General features: G+C 35.6%; 1 protein-coding gene and 2 pseudogenes across 2 annotated transcripts in view; all 3 read left to right on the top strand.

Moving 5' to 3' along the window:
- GLCCI1 (glucocorticoid induced 1) overlaps window positions 1-23217 on the top strand; it is a 128123-nt gene that overhangs the window by 4022 nt on the left and 100884 nt on the right. The gene's annotated exons all lie outside the window — the stretch shown is intronic.
- On the top strand, window positions 7088-8008 carry LOC116813694 (peptidyl-prolyl cis-trans isomerase-like 4; annotated as a pseudogene).
- On the top strand, window positions 8333-9477 carry LOC131380641 (peptidyl-prolyl cis-trans isomerase-like 4; annotated as a pseudogene).

Below are 23217 nucleotides of genomic sequence, written 5' to 3'. Positions count from 1 at the left end.
TAAAGTCTACCTTTGAGATAAATAGAGCAACTCAAATGAGAAAAAGCAGGATGTTAGTGTTAAAATTAATGATCTTTAAGCTAAAATCATTAGTAACAACCAAAAGAAAATACAATAAAGTTGCTTCTTTTTGAAACCTCACAGAGCAGAACCTGTGGATTTAAACATAGAACAAATACAGTTTTACTGTCCAAGATAGTAAGTAGGAAATGCAAATCTTTGTGTGTGTGTGTGTGTGTGTGTGTGTGTTGTAAAGATAGAGCATTAGGATTAATTATGAGTTCTAAAAGATGTAAAAACAGTCATATTTAGAATACTCTGGGTGGAGAATACAGCTTATTTTTAAGTGTACCAAATCTGATAACAAAAACATGGAAGAGCTTGTAATTTATATAGCTCCTGTTATGAAAAATAGCATATGTTAGTTCCTGATTTAACATATCAGGTTTATTTAGGCCTAATACTCTACCAGATTGCTAACTCTAGAGTGAAGTTTGATTAGACTTTTTCATGAATATCTTGAGAGTCTCATTGTTTTATACATAAAGAAGTTATGATTCTATTCTAAAAGATAATACAAATATGATGTTAACTGCATGTAATATATGTTTGCCTGTGTTAATTCATTTGCTTTCGGTTTTTCTCTTTTCCTTAAATTTATCTTTTTAAGTCATTTTTATACTGTGCTCGTGGAATACAAAAAATTTTAATAACTTTTCTCTTTTAAAAGAGATACTTCAGATATTCTCTTTCTATAAAGTTTATTCTCAGGCTGATATTCTTGAAAATTAAGATCCTCCCTTTCCATTTTAAAATTAATTAATTTTCCTTGAGTGCTTATAGAAACTTGTTTCAAAGCTTTCTTCTACTAGAGTGAAAATACATTAACGTTTTAGCTTTTTCTAAAGAGACAGGTTTCACATACTGACTTTTGGGAAAGGTTTTCATTCTCGGAGAACTATACTAGAGAGCAGCAGTGTTCATTATTTACAGAACTATTTTTTTCCATCAGTTATTTCATGCTGCCTAAAATTTCTAGATCAATGAGTGAATAGCAAAATAGATAAATGAATTTATAGTTATTTAATCAAAATCTATTGTCTTATGTTCAAAGATTATATTCCTCTCAAATAACTGTTATTGTAAGCATATTGAATATTGAATACCTAGCATGTGTAAATCACCTTAATCAGTTTTTAACTATATGTAAAGTTCTGTGTGTATATATTGAACTGGAAATAATTTTATTAATTACAGTACTTTTTACAGAAGGACTGCAGTGTACATTTCTGCAAGGACTTAATGCAAGTTAGGATTTGTACTTTGGGGAAATGTTGAAGGATAATGGCATCCTTGTGATTTTTATTTTACTTGTGATAAGTCAGACTACATGTGAATAAGAAAATAAGGGAGTAACTGGGCTCCACAGCAGTGAATAGAATGGAAATAAATGACAGTATTCAACAAATGGCTAGTCGGAGAGGGTTTTCCTTAGTCTGAAATTTTAAAAAATTCTGAAAGTCTGTTTTATTAAAATGTTCACAGGTAGTTAATAATCTGCCAAAGAGTATATTCTAATGACTTAGTTCTTCTTAATTTTAGTTGGGTCCTTTCTCCAGAACTTAACATTTCCAGACACCACTAAGATAGACTTTTTGGCAGCCCCTGTCCTAGTCTGTGTCTGGCACTGTTTTTTGTCTTCAGTATATAATTTATTCTTTTATTAAGTGTCTAAGAAGCTAAATCACTCACACTCTTTTTGTGCTACATACTGTTTAATTATTTTAACAAGAGGTTGAATTTATCTAACTTCTGGCCTCTGCCAAAAGTAAGTGGAGGAAAGAGAACACAAGTACTCATATATTGATAAAGAAAGCCTAGGGAACTGATGGAAGGCAGCTACTACCTGTGTTTCCCTCTACTCTTCATCTGGACCCTTGAAAGTGACCATAAGTTGACTCATCATTTGGCTATTCTAGAAGAATTTTTGTGCTTATTCTGAAAAACAAATTATAATGGATTAGCAGTAATTCTGAAAATCTAAGGATTTTACTTACGAAGAAATTGTGGAAAAGTATTTCATTGTAGCATGAACAAACATGGCAGATACCTTTAAGAAGTGTTGTTTATTCCAAGTGAATGTTACTAAAGCACATACCAAGAGGCAAGTTCATGAATACCTCAGTGACTTCCCCTATACTATGCTGTGTCTCTAGTTGTAGGTAGGAAGGAAGAAAACATATATTTGTGTGCTAACTATATACTAAGCAATGTATACTTTGATTCAGCAAGGATTTAGGATGTGGATCTTCTCATTCCAGATCCAGTGTTCATTCCATAAGACTATCCTGTTGCTCCTAACTCAAAAAGACTCTGATGTTGATGATCAGCTGTGATTTCTAAGCTAAAAGAATGACAAAGGAATTGGTTTTCTTTTGTTTCCATGGCACTATTACGCTGTGCTGGGATATGATCTGACATTTTCAGAATGTCTAAAAATGTGAGACCTAGTTTGTTGAATGTAACTAAAATAAAATATAGATGGATTGGCCATTTTTCTCCATTTCTTTCTTGCATATAAAGAGAAAGAGACAGAGAGAATGTGTGTGTGTGAGAGAGAAATCCTTGTTTCTGAGATAGAGAGAGAAATTCTTGTTTCTGAAGATAGGAACATGATTGTATCTGGGCTTTCTTACATGTATTCAGAATCTGTACTGTCCTTGAATTACTTTATAGTGAACATAAGTGCTTTTCTCCCCGTTTCTCTCTTCATAAATGTTAAAAGTTAATTACATATGGTGCTAAACTGATGAAAGCTTCAGGAATCACTAAACAGAGACTGGTCTCAAGTGATTGTCCCAGCAACTGGCAACTAGGTTGATTCAGCCCTCCCAAAAGACAACCGGCTTCCAAGAGCCTGCAATTTGTGGGTTGAACAGTGTACGTATATAACTTAATGAAGTCCACCATAGTATACCTTAATGATGGCTCACCAAAAAGAATGATGATTTAAAGAAGCTAGTGGGCTGGGCGCAGTGGCTCATGCCTGTAATCCCAGCACTTTGGGAGGCTGTGGTGGGCAGATCACTTGAGGTCAGGAGTTCGAGACCAGCCTGGCCAACATGGTGAAACCCTGTCTCTACTAAAAATACAGAAATTAGCCGGGCATGGTGGTGCGCCTCTATAATCCCAGCTACTCGGGAGGCTGAGACATGAAAGTCGCTTGAACCTGGGAGGTGGAGGTTGCACTGAGCCGAGATCACGCTATTGCACTCCAGCTTGGGCAACAAGAGCGAAACTCCATCTCAAAAAAAAAAAAAAAAAAAAGAAAAGGAAAGGAAAGAAAGGAAAGGAAAACTAGTAACCCATGGTTGTGTGGCAAGGTCAGTGTCCAAAATTGTCTACCAGGTTATTACAATTGTTAAGAAATCCTCCTGGGCATGGTGGCTCACACCTGTAATCCCAGCACTTTGGGAAGCTGAGGCAGGCAGATGGCTTGAGTTCAGGATTTCAAGACCAACCTGAGCAACATAACAAGACCTTGCCTCTGCACAAAATATAAAAATTAGCCTGGGCATGGTGGCACACTCCTGTACTCCAGCTACTCAGGAGGCTGAGGCAGGAGGATCGCTTGAGCCCAGGCGGCAGAGGTTACAGTGAGCTGAAATCACCCCACTGCACTCCAGCCTGGGTGCTAGAGTGGGGTGCTGTCTCAAAAATAAAAAAGTTAAGAAATCCACCAACCATCTAGATGTGTTTCGTAATGAAAAGGCAAAAACTGCTACAACTTCCTGTCTAGTGTTACTGAAGATCAAATACTTATTAACTACTGACAGTAATAATTCCTTATTTATTCTGTATAGCCATAAAGAAAACTTGTGTGAATCGTCCGTATAGCTAATTTTAACTTTTACATTACTAAAAAATTAGCTTTCTGATGAAACATTTTCTAACATTATTACACACTTGATTGTTAAGCACAGTGAAGAAGACATAAACGAACTCCTTGTGGCTTAATTAGCTTTATTAATAACTATTATTGATAACATATACATAAAATGATTACTATAGATGATATTGAGAATAAGACTGAATGAGTATTGACTGACTAGACTTGCGCTATAACTCATTCTATAAATTTGCTTTTGGGATTATTTGCTGTTTTTCTGATGAAGGTGGAGCAAAGCATGTTTGACTGAACTGGTCCTTGATAGTATAACCGGGCTGTTTTCTCTAGAACTAATTACCAAATGAAAGGCCAAAGCAATTATTTTCCAAATGGTTCCATAGACATGTCGTAGAGACATAAATGTATCCTGGGAAATGCTAGATTTGGAGTCAAGAAACTTGAGTTCTCATTTCAGTTTTGACATTTGACTTATGACAAGCCACTAACTCTGCATCTTATCTTCTGTGTCTTTAAAATGAAGGGGATAGGCTTTTTAAGATTTTGGTTGGGTAGGGAAAAGATTCTGCTATTGAAAGGAAAAGAAAGTTTATTAGACTAGATGATTACTAAAGTTTTTATTTATTGAGCTTTTATGCCAACTAATAATCTTTGATAGAATCCAATATAGGGTACTTTTATTAACCTCTTTTCACAGATGAGGAAATGAGGTCCTGGGAAGTTAAGTAATTTGCCCAAGGTCAGTCAGCATGCACAGGGCTCTTGTAATGCTCTAAGTCCTGGCTTCAAGATAGCTGAAAGTTGTTGGAACCCAGTTAGTTATGGGGCAGGAAAGTATGCACGATGTATTATCCCACTGCTTATATAGTTAAGTCATAGAAAGGCTAAATATAGCTTTGGGGTGGTGAGGGAAGAAGAGAAAGCTAAATGGGACTAGACCCTAGGGTGCATGGAACTTAAAATAGCTGTAAGTATCCCCAGTAATTATGCCATCATTGGGCCTTACCTTCGGTCCCTAAAGGACCTATCACTTTGTTTAGACAGAATTTAGCATTTGATTTTTAAAAACTTCCTTTCACATGAAATTTCAAAATCTGGGTAGAATAAGGTCTCTTTTTTGTGTATTCATATTTGGCGATGTAAACTTTAAAAAGTCTGCCCATTTATAATGTATTATAAGGCTACCTTCAACCCCATAATTATGATTCTCTACATTTATCATCCTTTGATATTTTAGCAACATTTAACATAGGATCTTTTTATACAACACTGTCATGGCAAAGCAATGCACACTACCTTAAAACAATTTTTTATATCTACTTGGCTCTTTCACTTCTTTTAGGTTTGTTGATGTAATATAGAAAATAAATTTTAATCTCTATTTTAATAATTTATTCCAGGGTGTTTTGGCATTTTTTCAATGTCATTTGTGCTTACTGTAAGTTCTGCATAGTAGTTAATGTGGAAATGATTTTCTTTTATAAGTAACATTAGAAATTGTGTTTGTTGTTTGGAGAGTAGAAGTATTATATAGAGTCTTTGTGATGGATAAAGTTGCTCATAACATTTCTTCTGTAATTATATTTACTTTTCTAGTGAAATATGTCAGTTATACATTGAATTAGTGAAGTGTAATGCTGGTATCTTAGAAGATAATAAAAACAGTAGGACTCAGTGGCTCAGGGTTACATCAAGTTTAGCCATATGGAAACTTTACTATTCCTCATACAAACTTGTGAAGTGATCTTTCTATGAAGGTACAAAAATATCATAGTAAAATATAGATTGGTTTATATTAGCTAATTATAAACAAAATATATTTATAATATCTTTCGAAGTTTTGTAAGTGTCATTTTATTTCTTCTAAAGTATTCTTGGAGTTACTCTGACACATTGCCCCTAAAAGAATCAATCAACAGTCCTCTTCCTGCTTTATGTCAGATCATTTAAGTGTCTAGGACTTAACTAAACTGGTGTTGGCAAACATTGCTAAATGCAGTTTCATTAGTATTGCAAAAGTGAGGATTTAGACTGTGCTCAGAAATTAGATTTTTGAAAAAAGCGACAGTATTCTGCAATATTTAGATCATATAGCTTAAAAAGTGTGTTTTAAAGATCTATTAATACTTTACGTGCCAGAGTGACCTCTTAGTTTGTAAAAAAAACGCATTCAGGGAATTGCATCTGCTCACTTTTTATCTTTTTAGATAACAAATAGTGGGTCAAATTCTTAGCAGATTTTAAATGAATTATCCTTGTTCAGAAATATGCTATTCTCACTGAGTTTTAGATTTTATATATGAATTATTTATTTCTAAGTTAGCTTGAGCTTTTTCTGGTGTTGTGTTTTGAAGTTGCCACTCTGTTTATGTGTACTTTGCTTTAATTAGATGAAGCTTAAAATATTAATTGTTTCATCCTATGGTTTCTGTAACATACTTACATCTAACGTATCTTGCTGCCTGTACATACTATAATATTATACTATAGTTTGGCCTAGGATGATGTCACTGGCCCTTTCTTTCTCTGCATACATATACATTAGTGCAGAAGTCTGAACTGTATTGTTGGATGTGGCTTCTTGTGTAGTAATGTAGTAATATGTAGTAATAATGTTGTGTAGTAATCTTGGGCAGTGATGCCTTGTGAGGCTGTTGAGATAAGGAGGACTTGGCTTTGTCTAAATATCTACTATTGCTGAGCTAGAATGGGAAGTGACAAACTTTTCATGTGTTATGTCACCATTTACCTGAAATCTTGGTTGAATGCACAGTGACCCATTTTTCTTTCTTTTCTTTTATTCTTTATCTGTCTTTCTTTCTGGCAGTGTCTCGCTGTGTCACCCAGGCTGGAGCACAGTGGCACGATCTTGGCTCACTGCAACCTCTGCCTCCTGCCTCAGCCTCCCAAATAGCTGGGACCACAGGAGTGTGCCACCACACCTGGCTAATTTTTTGTATTTTTAGTAGAGATGGCGTTTCGAACTCCTGGCCTCAAGTGATCCACCTGCCTTGGCCTCCCAAAATGCTGGGATTATAGGTGTGAGCCACTGGACCTGGCCCTATTTTTCTTTCTTATAATCAGACTTTACCTATTTTCAGTTTCTATCGACTTTTAGTTTTTGCCTTAAAGAATATTAGCAACCTCCCCAAGGCTTATAGCTGAGGAGGAGTGGGTGCCATGGCGGTTCTACTGGAGGCTACTTTGGGCAATGTGGTTGTCAGTTTGTACACTGAGCAGCAGCCTTGCAACTGTGAACTTTTTGAGAGCAGGTACCATGGTTTAATGGCATTTGTGATGGCAGTGCCAAGCATTTAGAAGGTACTCGCCTGCTTTAATTTCTTGAGATATTACAAAATAAAATATTACAGTTATTGCCTTATTCACAGTGTACGAAGGTATTTTATCATACAAACTGTTGATCCTACAGGGACTGGTCATGGAGGAGAGTCTATTTTTGGCCAATTGTATGGTGATCAAGCAAGCTTTTTTGAGACAGAAAACGTCCCAAGAATTAAGCACAAGAAGAAAGGCACAATGTCCATGGTGAACAATGGCAGTGATCAACATGGATCTCAGTTTCTAATCACTACAGGAGAAAAATCTAGATTACCTTGATGGTACCATAGAGTATTTGGTGAGGTGACAGAAGGCATTGACATAATTAAGAAAATTAACGAGACCTTTGTTGACAAGGACTTTGTACCATATCAGGATATCAGGATAAATTATACAGTGATTTTAGATGGTCCATTTTGATGACATTCCTGATTTATTAATCCCTGATCGATCACCAGAATCTACAAGGGAACAATTAAAGAGTGGTAGAATTGACGCAGATGAAGAAATTGATCATTTCAAAGGAAGGTCAGCTGAAGAAGTAGAAGAAATAAAGGCAGAAAAAGAAGCTAAAACTCAGGCTTTACTTTTAGAGATGGTGGGAGACCTACCTGATGCAGATATTAAACCTCCAGAAAAATCTGTATATGCAAATTGAATCCAGTAACCACAGATGAGGATCTGGATATAATACTCTCTAGATTTGGGCCAATAAGAAGTTGTGAAGTTATCTGGGACTGGAAGACAGGAGAAATCCTCTGATATTTCTTTCTTCCTTTCTCTTTCTTTCTTTCTCTCTTTGTCTCTCTCTGTCTTCCTTCCTTCCTTCCTTTCTTTTTTTGTTGAGATGGAGTCTCACTCTGTTGCCTAAGCTGGAGTGCAGTGGCACAATCTCGGCTCACTGCAGCCTCTGCCTCCTGGGTTCAAATGATTCTCCTCCCTTAGCCTCCCAAGTAGCTGGGACTACAGGCGTGCGCCACCACACCCGGCTAATTTTTGTATTTTTAGTAGAAACAGAGTTTCACTATATTGGCCAGGCTGGTCTCGAATTCCTGACCTCAGGTGATTCACCTGCCCTGGCCTCCCAAAGTGCTGGGATTACAGATGTATGCTTTTATTGAATTTGAAAAGGAAGGAGATTATGAGAAAGCCTTCTTCAAAATGGACAATATACTTATAGATGACAGAAGAAAACATGGGTTTTAGCCAGTCTGTTACAAAGGTTAAATGGAAGGAAAAGGTGGGAAATACACCAAGAGTGATTTAAAGGAGTATAAAAAGGAAACAGGATAAACCATCTAATTTGGTTCTGAAAGATAAAGTAAGCCCAAACAGGAGGCAAAATATAACGTTGTACTAGATGAGCAGGCAGAAGACTCCAAGTCAAGTCACTCACACACAAGTAAAAAACACAAGAAGAAAACCCATCACTGCTCTGAAGTAAGAGAAGATGAAGACTACATACCAATCAAAAATACTAATCCAGATCCAGATAAGTAGAGAGAAAGTTTGGAGTTTGGTCACCATGAAGAAGAAGAAAGCTGTTGGGAGAAACGAAGAGTAAAAGGAGAGACTTCAGAACTGAAGTCGTAGCTGATCTCGAAAGAGGAATGGCCATTATAGTAATAGTCGCAAATCCAAATACCAGACATCTTTACGAAAGAGAAAGGAGTAAAAAGAGACTGAAGCAGAAGTCCAAAGAAATCCAAAGATAAAGAAAAATCTAAGTACAGATGAAAGATGAAGAGGCAGAATTGAGAGGCTAACGTATTCACCCTTGTCTAATTTAGAGTGCCAGGAAAGCAGATGTTCAGATTTTGTGTCAGAGCTTGTTATTTTTTTCATAGTAGGATTATCGCCCTTTAGATTATTAATACTGATTATATAGGGCACTGAAAGAACTCAACATTTTCTTTGTATACTTTTTTACACTAATTTTATTGTTATACATAAATGGTAGTCGTCATTTTTGAAGGCTTTCACATTTTTACTCTTTTTTTAATGGAGTATTTTATACTACAAAAATACATAAATATGTGCTTATAAGGCAAAGGGATAATAAATATGAATATCTGTATACTCACCAGCCAGCTTAAGATCTAGAATATTGCCTATACTTTAGAAGTCCCCAAGAACCCTCTCCCTCTCAAGTAATTATTTGGAAATTTGTGTTTGTCATTTGCTTTGCACATAGGTATCCCTAAATGAAATGTTAATTTTGTATGTTTCTCAATTTTGTATAAATGGCATAATGTTTGTTTACTTTTGTGACTTTCATTTTTATTCCTGTATAGTATTACATGAATACTTACTCTTCTGTTGATGGACATTTGAGTTTTATTTTTTTTTGTTTTTGCTGCTGAAACTGCTGCTGTGAACATTGTCTGTCTAGGAGTTACAGTGCTTGATCATTTGCTATGAGTATCTTCATTTGTATAAAATAATGCCAAATTATAAAAAATATTAGAATTATAGCCTTTAATATTACTATTCAGTTATGTTAGCTAATCTTTAGGATACTTGCCCCATTGTACTTTGTATTAAACATGTGGTCAAAAATAATGTCTTTATGCAGATATTCCTGTTTAATGAAGTACGTGTTGTAGTTAACTTCTTGGTAAAGCAAACAATGTTAAATGAATCATATTTTGTGGCTCTCCTTTTTTATGGGCATATGGAACACTGAAGAAAATCTTACAGCCTCTGACTATAACCATATAAGAAACTGTATAAAATTGTATGTAGGAATTTTAGGAAATAGGGAGGTACAGGAAAAGTAATGAAATGAATTATAATTAATATTTGTTTTGTTCATTTAAAAATATTATTCTATTACTGAATTAAGTGCCTCAAAATATAAAGTAAATATATAGTGCAGTAGCTGAATCTTTGATTATTTGACCCACTGTATTATTCCATAGTTAATGTAGTGATTCTAGAGGCTTTGATAGTTTAGTTATGATTTTTCATTTATCTTAATGTTTCTATAACTCTGTATTCAAGGTAATTTTGGTGGATGTTTGTGCTTCACCAAATAATAGCATGTCATTTTTAGTATTCCATCATCTACTATGGTTTCTGGTGTTAGGAAGCCAGCCTTGCAGTCAATATTTTTTAAATCCTTACATAGGGTTTATATAGAGATTTCTGTTTAGCTGTATATGTTCAAATCAGTGATTTGAACCCAGCTACATGAACAATGATTGTTAGGGCATGCAAGTCCTGTGAATATCTGACAGAGGTTAAAATTAATAGATTACATTTGTCTTGCCCATTTTGTAAAAATGCCTAATAGTTTAGGTAACTGATGGTTTTCGTCTTCATTTAAGGCCTGTTATTCAGTGGTAGTGGTGGAAAAACACTGATTTGGACTTTCACACAAAATAAAAGGAGCTGGGTGCTCTTGCTGGTAGAGGTAGGCGGGATAAAGATGGGTGATGTCAGCATAGTCCACATTTTAAAAGATGGAAGATAGATTTCCACAGAATGAGTTTCTAAGTTACATTTAAAGTTCTATTAAGTGAATTTTGATTTAGTGCGGCTCCACGGACTCAGCTTCTGAATTTTTGTTTGTTTTTTTTTGAGACAGGGTCTCACTCTGTCACCCAGGCTGATTGCAGTGGCGCAATCATGGCTCACTGCAGCCTCAGCCTCCTGGGCTCCAGCAATCCTCCCATTTTAGCCTCCGGAGTATCCCAGACCACAGGCGTGTGCCACCACACCTGGCTAATTTTTTAATTTTTATAGAGACGTAGTCTCCCTATGTTGCCCAGACTGGTCTCGAACTCCTGGGCTCAAGGAATCCTCTCACCGTGGGCTCCCAAACTGCTGGTATTACAGAGCCAGAACTGCTGACCCTGAATCTGTTATACTTAGAGAAACTAAACCATCCATGCCCAAAATTTGGTGGGCTCTTCAAATTAAAAATTCTGACGTTTTTATAGTCCTCCTAAAGACTGTGGTAATACTGAGCGCCAAGTAAGGAGAATGTGAATTATATATTAATTTGAACTTCATCGTAATGTAGAAACTTTAAACTGTAAAGCAGATTTTGAGGTGGTTATTTGCTCTACACAATATCTAACTTATGTGCAAGTAAAATGATCCAATTTACAAAATATTATTTACGCAAACTTTTTAGGAAGTCAGTTACACAAGGTTGAGGTTCATCTGAGGTTGTAAAAACATATTAACTGAGTAGTGTAATTTCTCATTGCTGAATAAAATGTTCTACTGAGATTTAGCAAAATTAATATCCTAAGAAGCTATTATAAATGAACATGAATATATCTTTTCCATTCCCTCTGTAGTCTGAGTTTTACAATTCTGAGGCATGTGGTATTCAAATAACCCCTAAAAGGGAAAGAACTCATATATACTAATGATTTTCTCACATTTCTGTGAAAAGATATGCTTATATTGGATAAATATCCCAAGACTTTTTCTGAAATATTTTATCCTTATTTAAAAAAGTATTACTTCAGTTATAATTCCCTAGGAAATTATTCCTAATCAGCTTCATATTTCTGTCCTTCTTCCAAGAAAAACTTTCACAAAACATTCTACTCTTGTCACTGTCAGGGGGACAGAGCAATAAGTAAGCATAATTAGACTACAAATATGGTTAGTGCTGTAGATTATGATTTTATGTATAATTGTATATTTCTACAGGCTGATTTTATTGTTTTTGTATATACTTAAGGACCAAGGGAAATGTGTGTATGTATGTGTATGAGAGAGGGAGGGAAGGAAAGAGGGAGAGAGGGAGAAAGAGAGCAATAGCATGCGCACCCTAAAGTTCACATTCCTTTTTCAGCAATCACTGGATAATCCCTGGCTCCTGACATTTTCTCCATACAGAGTAGAGGTTCATGATCACTTTTTTCATGATACTTTAGGTAATTTTAATATACTGAGGGATAGTGACTTAGGATTTGCTCACTTCGTATAAGGTAAAACCAATGATGGGCACACATTTACCTGTGTAACCTGCACGTCCTGCACATCTATCCTGGAACTTTAAGTTAAATTAAAAAAAACCAGTGAACACCCAACTAGACATATTCCTGAATGTCTTCCTTGTGATTCAGGGGAAGTTTACTATCTATAGTGTTGTATTTCCTTCTTAGATGCATTTCTTCAATGTTGAACACCTTGACTGAACTGTTTACCTCAGAGTTATTTGGTAAGATGTAAGTTTGTTGTGTGTGGGTTTGGAGAAAAATCAATCAGTTTAGATATAAATCCTTTCTTGTGAATCATATAGTACAGTTTTAGAATGGCAATCCTGTTATCTGCAGTTTAATTTCCTTAACAAATGTATCAATTTTCTCTGCTGGGGTTGGCTTTATAATTTTTGAGTGGAAGATTATGTTGGTATTTAAATTCAAACTTGAAACAAGCACTGAAAAGTGTAATTACTGCATTTCTATTGGCTGGAAATGAGTATTTTTATAGTTGGTACCTGTGTATGGCAAGTTAAAACAGACATGATCCTTACACATTCTGCAAGTTCACAAATCTGAATTTTTTAAAGTATCATTATAACTGTCTTTGGATGTTTTGCTCATGGTTTTTATCTTCTTCTTGATCCTGTTACCATCTGTATAAAAAGTTTTAAAGTGTATTCAATCTATTTTTCACAAAATAGAATATATCATACTCTCTTAGTACAGGAATTTGTATTCAATTTACATGCTTTGATACTCAGACCTAGTGTGGCCAGGCGCAGTGGCTCCCGCCTGTAATCCTAGCACTTTGGGAGGCTGAGGCAGGCGGATCACGAGGTCAGGAGATCAAGACTATCTTGGCTAACACGGTGAAACCCTGTCTCTACTAAAAATAGAAAAAAATTAGCCGGGAGCGGGGCGGGTAGCGGGCACCTGTAGTCCCAGCTTCTCAGGAGGCTGAGGCAGGAGAATGGCGTGAACCTGCTAGGCGGAGCTTGCAGTGAGCCGAGATCGCGCCACTGCACTCCAGCCTGGGCGACAGAGCGAGACTCTGACTCAAAAAAGAAAAAAAAGAAAAAATGACCTAGTGTGTTTTTCTGTGTTACTGAGAATAAAACTAATAAAATTCAACAAATTTTACTCTATATAGTTGTGCGTTTGTCATGTGTTTTAAAGATTCATATGTAATAAGATATGATTAGAAGCATAGTTATCAAGGTAAGAGTATTGAATGATTTAAATTTACACTCAGAGACTTGGTACAGAAATAGAGTTGGTTTCTTCATTTATTGGCACGATGGTTCCAGCCTTTATGGTTAAGAGATACTCAGACCTAGAGTGTCATTGGATTGAGTTCTTACTTCCTACTAGCCTAATCTTTGACTTTTTCTCCTCACTCATTTCTTCCATCTTTCTGGTCACTATATCTTGTCTTACCTCCTCAGAATTATCTCCTGAACATGGTGGGGTTTGTTTTGCAGTCTTTCCGTGTCCTAATTATTACTTCTTGCTTGGACATTTGGAATTGTCACCTCTTAAGTCTTCTCCCATGCCAATTGTCTTGCATCTTTAATGTAATCATTATACTGCTATAAGCACAGTCTTTCTTTAAAAAAAAAAAAAACAAACACAAAAACTGATTTTAATGAAAGATTTCTGTTGGTTCCTTGGTGAATTAGGGGTAAAAGACTCATCTCACTATCCTCCACTGTGTACCTTGTGTTCCTGCCAAACTGAACTCACTTTCTTTGGGTATATTTTTCCTGTCAGGAATACTTGTGCCTCAAATATACATGCTTTTTGCCTGAAAACCCTAACTGTTCTTTGCAGACAGGTTTCAAATATCAGGCTTCTCTGCAAAATATTTCTAACGTTTCCAGGTAAAGAGAAGTGTAGCTTTCTTTGAATATTCAAAGCACTATATTTACACCTTTACATTGTACTGTCACTATTTAAGACACTTGGCATCTCATCTGAAATGTCAGTTTCTTGAGGGCAGGAATTCTGGACTGTTTAGGATCTCATTGCCCACCAAATGTATTTCTCTACTTGAATGTTTCTATTTCACTCGAACACATTGCCTGACATTTTAGTACTTAGAGATCCTTTTGAGTTGACGGTCATTTATTGATTGATTATTGACAGAGTCTCGCTCTGTTGCCCAGACTGGAGTGTAATGGCATAATCATAGTTCACTGTAACCTCAGACTCCTGGGCTTAAGCGATCCTTCCACTTGAGCCTCCCGAGTAGCTAGGACTACAGCTGCATGCTGCCATGTCTGGCCAATTTTTTTTTTATTTTTTATTTTTTATTTTTTTAGAAATGGGGTTCCACTATGTTGTTCAGGCTGTTCCTAAACTCCTGGCCTCAAGTTATCCTTCCGCCTTGGCCTTTAAAAGAGCTGGAGTTGCAGGAGTGAGCCACCATTTTATTTTTTAAAATGCATATCTCTGAAAAGATATCCTTGAAACTCACTATCTTTGTATGGATTAGTTCGATTAGATTATTTTCTTCATGATATTAAATTGAGAACAACAGTACCAAGATAATGGGAGTCTTCTTGGAGATGAGACGGAAGTGATGGACATAATGCTTTTTGGAGAGTAAGTAGTACTCTTTCAGTAAAATGATGTTTGGAATATGAGAATATAGTCTTTCATCTCCATATGGCCCCAAATCCCAAAACCTAGAACTAAGGCAGTACTAGAGTCTCTGTTGATAAGAGTTTACAGTTTACAATAAGGTTTTTGTGGTTAAGTCTATGTTAAAAGGATCCAGAAAGTTCAACTAGTGTTATGTGTTTTAATGCTGATGAGCAAAGCGTTTTTTTGTTTTGTTTTGTTTTTTTACTATCAGGTGTATTATTATTAATAGATACTTAGTATCATCAGTTTGAAATTACATACCACCTTGCTTTGACAAATCTTAAGAACTTTCAAATAAGTTATGAGAGTCCTGACCATCCTTTAAGGAAAACAGTGCACTGCTCTTCAAACCTATTCAAAGAGGTCACCTTGGGGAATTATATATGTTTTCTAGTCTTTTTGAAGTCCTTTTTTTTAAATGTCTTTGGAGAATTTCATTTAGAATACTCTTGGAGTGAATCTGTCATTTAGGGGTAGATACAACTTTTGAAAATAACCAAATGTCATTAAGAACCTAAGAGTAAGGTAGTTGATTAAGTTAGATTATCTTATTTGTGGTGACAGATTATTGTGGTTATGCAGTGAGGGTCACTTTCAAATTTGGACAGACTGTCTCCAAGAGTAATTTAGACAAATAGAGTTATTAATAATACAAAAAGTCTTCTATAGTAGACTCCTATATGTTCACCTGATCCTCTTTTCTCACCCTCTTGTGCCTACTTCTAGGCTGTAATTTCTGGCCCCCTTTGCAGTTCTATATATTTTTCTTTGCTGACCTCTGCTGCAGTTAGATAAGGCTAAATGATAAAGAACACTTTCATCCTTGTTCAACTTAAAAATTCTTCTTTGGTCTTCCTTATTCTTTCTTTTCCCTCATCTGCCAACTGGATGCAGAGAATCTAGTAAAGGACTCTGACCAAGGCCCTAATGGAATGGTAGAGCCATAAGATGAATGAAGTCTGAATCCCTAAATGATCAAGTGAAAAGCAATCTGTTAGAAAATACATATTGGGCTTTTATTGTGATAAGGCACTAATTTTATATAAAAATAAAGCTATAATTTTAAATTGTAGCTGCTAGCATTACCACCCTTACTGTAGAGTTTGAAGAAGGTAGTCCACTAGCTGATGCTATTGGAGCCACCTTGAAAATTAACCTTGGGAGTTCCTCTCTTTCCTTATCTAATCTGTCACATTGGCAAGTATGGTTAATTTGTGTTGGCAGTGCATCTGTCAATGCAAGAGACACTCCGTCAACCTGTTCTATTTTTGTGTTTGTAAAATGTCAGAGCATAGAAATCATAGTCTTTTGTATAAATGAGGAAAATAGAATGACAATTGGACCTGAATTCAAGTTGTTTTTTTCACTGTCTTGTACTTTATTCACAGTGATTTTAGATGAGCCTCACATAAAGAATATTAACAAGAAATATGGAGCTATTCTACTTGAGGCTGTTCCCAAAAGTCTGCTTTGGTAAAGAGGTCTAGAATACATGCCAGGCGATTTTAAATTTTTGAATATTTATTTCATAGTAAAGGCTAAGGAGACCACTTGTGATAGCCACAAGTTTAGCAACTGTTTTGTAAGTAGATATACTAGGTGTCAGATAAATGAAAATATGACAACATTTTTGCTTTTTAGGAACGTACCTCCTGGTAGATAAGCCTTGCATTAATCATTTAAGTGCAAGGTAAACATATTCTGATTGTTAGTTTTTTTCCTCTCCTCTCTCATTCTAAAGTGAAAGTAAAATAGGTGAGATATAGGTGAAAACAGAGACAGATACAAGTGTGTGATGGGACATCTCCATGAGAAATAAGTGAGCTACATTATTTATAACGCTCCAAACATGCGTAGTTCAGTTCTTGTCACCTGTTAATACTAAACACATAGAAAGGATTTTAAAAATGTAATCAGAAGTGAAGGGAGAGAGAAAGGAGAGAAAAAAATCCATTGGAGCTATCTGGCTTGGTGTGGTTTTGTTTTCCTCCTACTGTGAGATGAGTCCAGTACATCTGGAGGTGTTAGTCAGTTTTGTATTCCAAATGCCCCAGCTATTCTAGGTATTGTTAATGATTCAGGCTGTATCTAAAACTATCATCTGAGATTAATTCACTCATTTCTTGGGCACTTAGGGTGAACAGTGCTCTTTGTTTGTTGAGGATAAAAAATTAAATACAGTAAACACTAAAACTTTGTGACTATAGTCTGTTTGTATCACCTGGACAGTGCCATTTTGACTGAAGCACAGTTCAATCGGTAATATCAATTGACTCTTTTTGATGAAGATAATAATGCCCAGTTTTGTGGCTATTTTAGAAAAAAAAGCATAATGCTATCCTCCAATATTTTATGACACTTTGCCCTACACTTATGCTACTGGTTGTTTTATTTCTTCAATTGCTCTCAATCCTTGGCAAAACTTCCTGGCAATCTTTTATGCACAATATTTGTAGAATTGTTGAGGTGAAAGGTGTTCTGTATATGCAGACATAGACTGGTGTTTTACTGTGTTCTGTTTTACTCGTGGCCTCTACAAAAGTGTGATTTCCGTAAGACATTTTCAGGATATTTTCTGCAGCTTTTGGCCATTTCCAACTTTATGAAGCACTCAATTTTGGATAAACTACTAGCTTTACAGCTACATATTTGATTCTTTGGTGTCAATATATATGAAAGTAAATGCTAGAATAAACGTGTGTGTTTCTGTATTTCTGAATCCTTCATTCTGTTGAGTCTATTTATTCTGGGTTTACTCTAGAAAAGTGTAGCTAGTTGTGTTTCCTAGTAAACAACATATTCACCATTGCTGGATTTGGGGACACAATGTGGGGGTGGGGAGAATACAGCTTGTAAGCTATATTTAATTTACTAGATTATTTTGCATTGAGCAAATCAGTGGTATCCAGACATACTTCAGTACAGATTTCTATTTATCATTTGCTTTGCAGCAGTAGATTAGCTTGGCTGGAAATCATACCTTACTCAGGTTAAGTAGTTACTCTTTTTCCTAAGCCTTTCCCCTTAATCTCTTCTACATTTAACCATGGATTTAACTCTTCACCTTATTACTAGACAGTTAGGAGCTAATTTGTAGTTATTACATAAGCAAAGTGTTTAAGTGCGTGAATCTTTTGTTTATAAATTGTATGTTAAAATATATTTGGATTTGGAATTCTACAACTTTTCAGTTTAGATATCATGAGAAGGGCTATTCACTTGTCTAGGAGACTGTTGTGTTTTCTGTATTATATTTAGCTGTTGTTCTTTATTCAAATAGGAGATAAGAATGCTGATAATTTTCCAAGGAAGAATGTTACTTTTCAGAATTAGAGGAATTATAGGCATACAGCTATCTAAATACATTATTTTACATGGCATAATTTGATTGTCCTTTTGTAGAGATTCCATAATATTAATAGCCATAATCAGCTTTTTCTTGGCCTTGAAAATAATTTTAGGGATGCTTTGTTCTTTATTGACATGTCCAGTAGATGGTAAGGTGGTGTGGAAGGAGCCTGGTTATTCTCTTTGTTCCGTAAGAGGCCCTTCTAGATTTACCCCATTGCAAGGAGAAGATCTTCCTCAAGGCTTCTATCTTTTCTACATGGCTCTTCTTCAACCCCCTCAGTCCATTATCCCATCATTTCTCATGGTAAATATCTTTCTCCATAAAAGGAACTACTATTTCTTAATCCCTTCCTGGTTGTTGCTATAGCTTTCCATAGGATGCACTTGGAACTCTGTGAGTGTCAGGCTTGGAGGGAGAGAATAGGCAAAAACCTATTGATGGTTTTAGTGTGAATCCTCCAATTTCAGTTACTTTCCCCTCTAGATTGAGCAGGAGCTGATTTCTTTACTAGGTTACTTAGGAAGAAAACTTACCTCTCTAAGGCTAGCCAATTCAGCGATGTTGGAGGAATATGAGAATTTATTTTCTTTCTTTCTGTCTGTCTGTCTGTCTGTCTCTCCCTCTCATATATATATATCTGCCTCTAGAAGGAATTTAATAACTCACGTTTAGTTATCAGACATTCTGGAAATTTATAGTCTTAAATTCAAATGTGTTGAGAGGGAAACAGTATAATTTTACTATCCTTCTATGGTCATTTATTTCATTTAGTGGTGGAAGACTTGCCCATAGAGATACTGAACATACTGCTGCTCTCTTCTCCTTTAAAGGTGCTGGCTCAATGACTCACACCTTCCACCAGTTCTTATGTTAATTCCTTTCCAGGCTTTTGATTGAAGAGCATTCTCTAATAGATTTTCAGGAAAGACTCATAGGAATAATATTCCATAAGTTCTTGCTAGTTATGTAGCAAGAACTCAGATACAGTTTTTTTAATCTGTGGACTTTATACTTGAAGGTCACTTTAGCTTTATCAAATATATTTGATATGTTGATTATTTTCCCCAGATGTAAGTATGTCCTTTCAGTATGTCCTTTCAAGTTATCTTTTATTTTAGGAGAGTTTTAAAAATTATAGTTTTTAGTATTTTTTGTTTTGTTCCTTTGGTCATTTCTTGAGGGACTCCTGTTATACACATATGTTGGACCTTCTTTGCCTATGTTACATATTACTTTCTCTTGAAATCTTGTCTCCTCATTTTTTTAATTCTATAGTTTTTTTTTTAATTACCATTTCCTATTTCTGTTAAGGCATTACCCATTGTGTTTATTCATTCTTGTGTTTCTTGTAATTTAGTCTTCATCCCTAAAATAAGTTTTGATATCTTTCCTAAGTTTTTTCTGAGTTTGATCACCTCTATTTTCGTATCTTCCTTGCTGTCAAACACATCATTTCTGAGTATTTTTTAAGTAATGAGGTTTTTCATCACTGTTGTCATTTAAAAAAGGATTTTTAGCTTACTTTGAAATATTAGGTCACAGTTTTCATCTTATATGGGCATGTCTTTCTGACATGCTTTCATTATTCATAGGGACATCTTTTATTCTTTGTATGCTTTTATTCCCTTATGATAACCTTAGGAAGAATCTGCTATTTTCTGTTGTTCATTTTTTTAAGTAAAATGAATTTTTTTGTACTTTTAAATAGGGTGGATAGTTCATGATACCATTTCTGTCTTCAAGGCTCTAGTGCTCCCACTCTTATTGTTTTTGTAAAATGACTTCTAAAAAAATTCTCGATTCTGCTCTCTTCCTGACTCCGTTGTCCAACTTTTTCTCAGCCTTCTCTTTTCTTTGCTTCTGTCTGCTCAATTTTGATTAGACTCTCAGTAATTTCTCTTTACTGTTGGATTCCATATTGGAAGCAGTTCTTTTTTGTTAGATTTGAGCATAGCCATATTGCTCTAGTATCTCAGACTTCATTGAGTTGATGTCCTCTTGCCTTCACTTGCAAATCAGTTTGTGTGGAATCCCCTCCCAATTTGGCTACTATTCTAGATTGGCCCTTTACATTTACCCATTAGTGAATTGTGTTCTCTGGACCATCAGAAGCCTGGGTACATTCCTTTGCTGTCTCTCACACAGATGCTGATACCACTATGGCCCAATACTTTTTTATGCTTTCTCCCAGCTCACTTATATTTGGTGTTTTGTGGAGATATTTTGTGACTTTATTATGTTGTAGATGCCAATACTCCTTGACTTACAATGGGGTTACATCCTGAAAAAAAAAAGAAAATATTTTAAGTCAAATATGCATTTAATACCCCAGTAAACGCATTGTAAAGTCAAAAAATTGTGAGTCAAACTATCGTAAGTCCAAATGCTTCTTGACTTAGATATAATGGGATTATATCCTGATAAACACATCATAAAGTCAAAAAATTCTAAGTTGAAATATCATAAATATGGAACCATCTGTATTGTCCTTGAATCTTTTGTTTGGCTATTGTCTTAATCTGTTTTGTATTCCTATAACAGAGTGTCACAGACCAGCATGGCCAACATAGTGAAACCCTGTCTCTACAAAAAATACAAAAATTAGCCAGACATGTTGGTTCATGCTTGTAATCCCAGCTACTTGGGAGGCTGAAACATGAGAATCACTTGAACCTGGGAGGCAGAAGTTACAGTGAGCCGAGATCACACCACTGCACTCCAGCCTGGGTGACAGAGTGAGACTCTGTCTCAAATAAATAAATAAAGTAGCTATAGAATATTATAGCTAGTTTATAAAATTTTCAGACTCAGGGTTAAATTATTTAATGAAATTAAACTATTAAAATCTAAATTTAACTTATATATTAGAGCAGTCTGATTTAATTTTACTCTGCCACTTTCACAAAAAAGAAATTCATTTTTCACAATTCCGGAGAGTGGGAAGTACAGTATCAAGGTACTAGCATTTGGTGAGGGCCTTCATGCTATGTCATCCCATGACAGGGGTAGAAAGGCAAGAGAGCAATAGAGGGTCGACCTAGCTCTTATAACAATCTGCTCTTGTAATAACATTAATGCATTCATGAAGGCAGAGCCCTCATGGCCTAAATGCCTCTTATTGGTCCCCACTCTTAATACCATCAGAGTGGCAATTAAATTTCACCATGAGTTTTGGAGGGGACATTCAAGTGTAGCACCTTTCTTCATTGCTGTCTGTCTGTCATTAAAATCTATTCTGCCAGCATCTTCATATTGTTGGAATACATTGACAAAACTTTTATGTAAGGAACTGTCTTGAATATTGACTTATTACTCTATTTAATGGACAGAAAATGCTACATATATTACATAGATATACGTAGAGATACACACAGACACACACACACACACACTCTCTCTCCATATTTGTCCAGGCAATGGTTTCACTTAATACACTAACAGTGTTTGTGTTTGTGTATCAGTGTTTGAAGTGAAACTGTTACGTGGACAAATAGGGAGAGCATGTGAGTGTATGTGTTTGTGTTTTGTGTATGTCTGTGTATTTCTGTATGTATGGACATCAATCCCAAGTAAAAGCAAGTGAAAAATTTTAGTAGTATCCTCTACTAGAAGAGTGAATATTTTTCTATTTGTTACCTTTGTTATTAAATAAAAATCAAATTTTGAGGGAAAATGCTTTTTCCTATATGTCATTATATTGAGGAAATTATTCCCTACTTTAATTATCAAGGTATTTGACCAGTAATATTAGTTAGCACTTTAGGAGGCCGAGGTAGGCAAATCATTTGAGCCCAGGAGTTCCAGACCGTCCTGGGCAATATGGCAAAACCCCGTCCTCTACAAAAAATACAAAAATTAGCTGGGCGTGGTAGCATGTGCCTGTAGCCCCAAATACTCGGGAAGCTAAGGCAGGAGGATCATCTGAGCCTGGGAGATCAGGGCTGCAGTGAGCCGAGATTGTTCCACTGCACTCTAGTCTGGGCAACAGAGCAACCCAAATGTCCATCAATGATAGACTGGATTAAGAAAATGTGGCACCTATACACCATGGAATACTATGCAGCCATAAAAAAGGATGAGTTCATGTCCTTTGTAGGGACATGGATGAAGCTGGAAACCATCATTCTCAGCAAACTATCGCAAGGATAAAAAACCAAACACTGCATGTCCTCACTCATAGGTGGGAATTGAACAATGAGAACACCTGGACACAGGAAGGGGAACATCACACACCAGGGCCTGTCGTGGGGTGGGGGGAGGGGGGAGGGATAGCATTAGGAGATATACCTAATGTAAATGATGAGTTAATGGGTGCAGCACACCAACATGGCACTTGTATACATATGTAACAAACCTGCATGTTGTGCACATGTACCCTAGAACTTAAAGTATAATAAAAAATAATAAATTTTAAGTTCAATTAAAAAAATAAAAATGAAAACAGTCCATTTTATAACCTTTATTGTTGTGCTCTTGTTAAAAAGTTTTTCTTTATAAATTGAGATGTAATAGTGAGTCTGTCTCATTTGATAAAAAATTTTCCAAGCTTTGGTGCTTTAACTGGAAGTGAAATTCACAGAATTTTGTGAAATGTTGTTTTCTGATTAGGAATATTTGTGTTCTTTTTGCTTACAATATGACTTTCCACCTTTGGTCAGTTATTTTAGTTGTTTTTGTAGTTGCTAATACTTTGTGATTACTTCTTTAGTATATGAACTCATTAGTCATAGTGATTTTAGATGTTTGGAATTTCATTAACAGAATTCATTTGAAATTTATAAGGCTGATGAATCTCCTTCTACTAATTACTACTTTGCTAAAGTTCCTTAAAGGACTATTATTCTGCCACCTCCCAAAAAAACGAACTTAAAAAAATCTTTTGCCATATATGTAATTAAAAAAAAAAAAAGTATTCCAAATATCAGAGCTCCATCTTAATTTGTTGTGTACTTTTTCAGTGCTTGTTACCAGGCTTCTTGTAGCCATATTAGTGAAGTTTTCTTTTCAACCTTGATGCAAAGATA

Source organism: Hylobates moloch, unplaced genomic scaffold, assembly GCF_009828535.3.
Source record: "Hylobates moloch isolate HMO894 unplaced genomic scaffold, HMol_V3 SCAFFOLD_1, whole genome shotgun sequence".
Taxonomy (NCBI): Eukaryota; Metazoa; Chordata; class Mammalia; order Primates; family Hylobatidae; genus Hylobates; species Hylobates moloch.
Note: the sequence above shows the minus strand (reverse complement) of the source record. Positions and strands in the feature narration are given on the sequence as shown.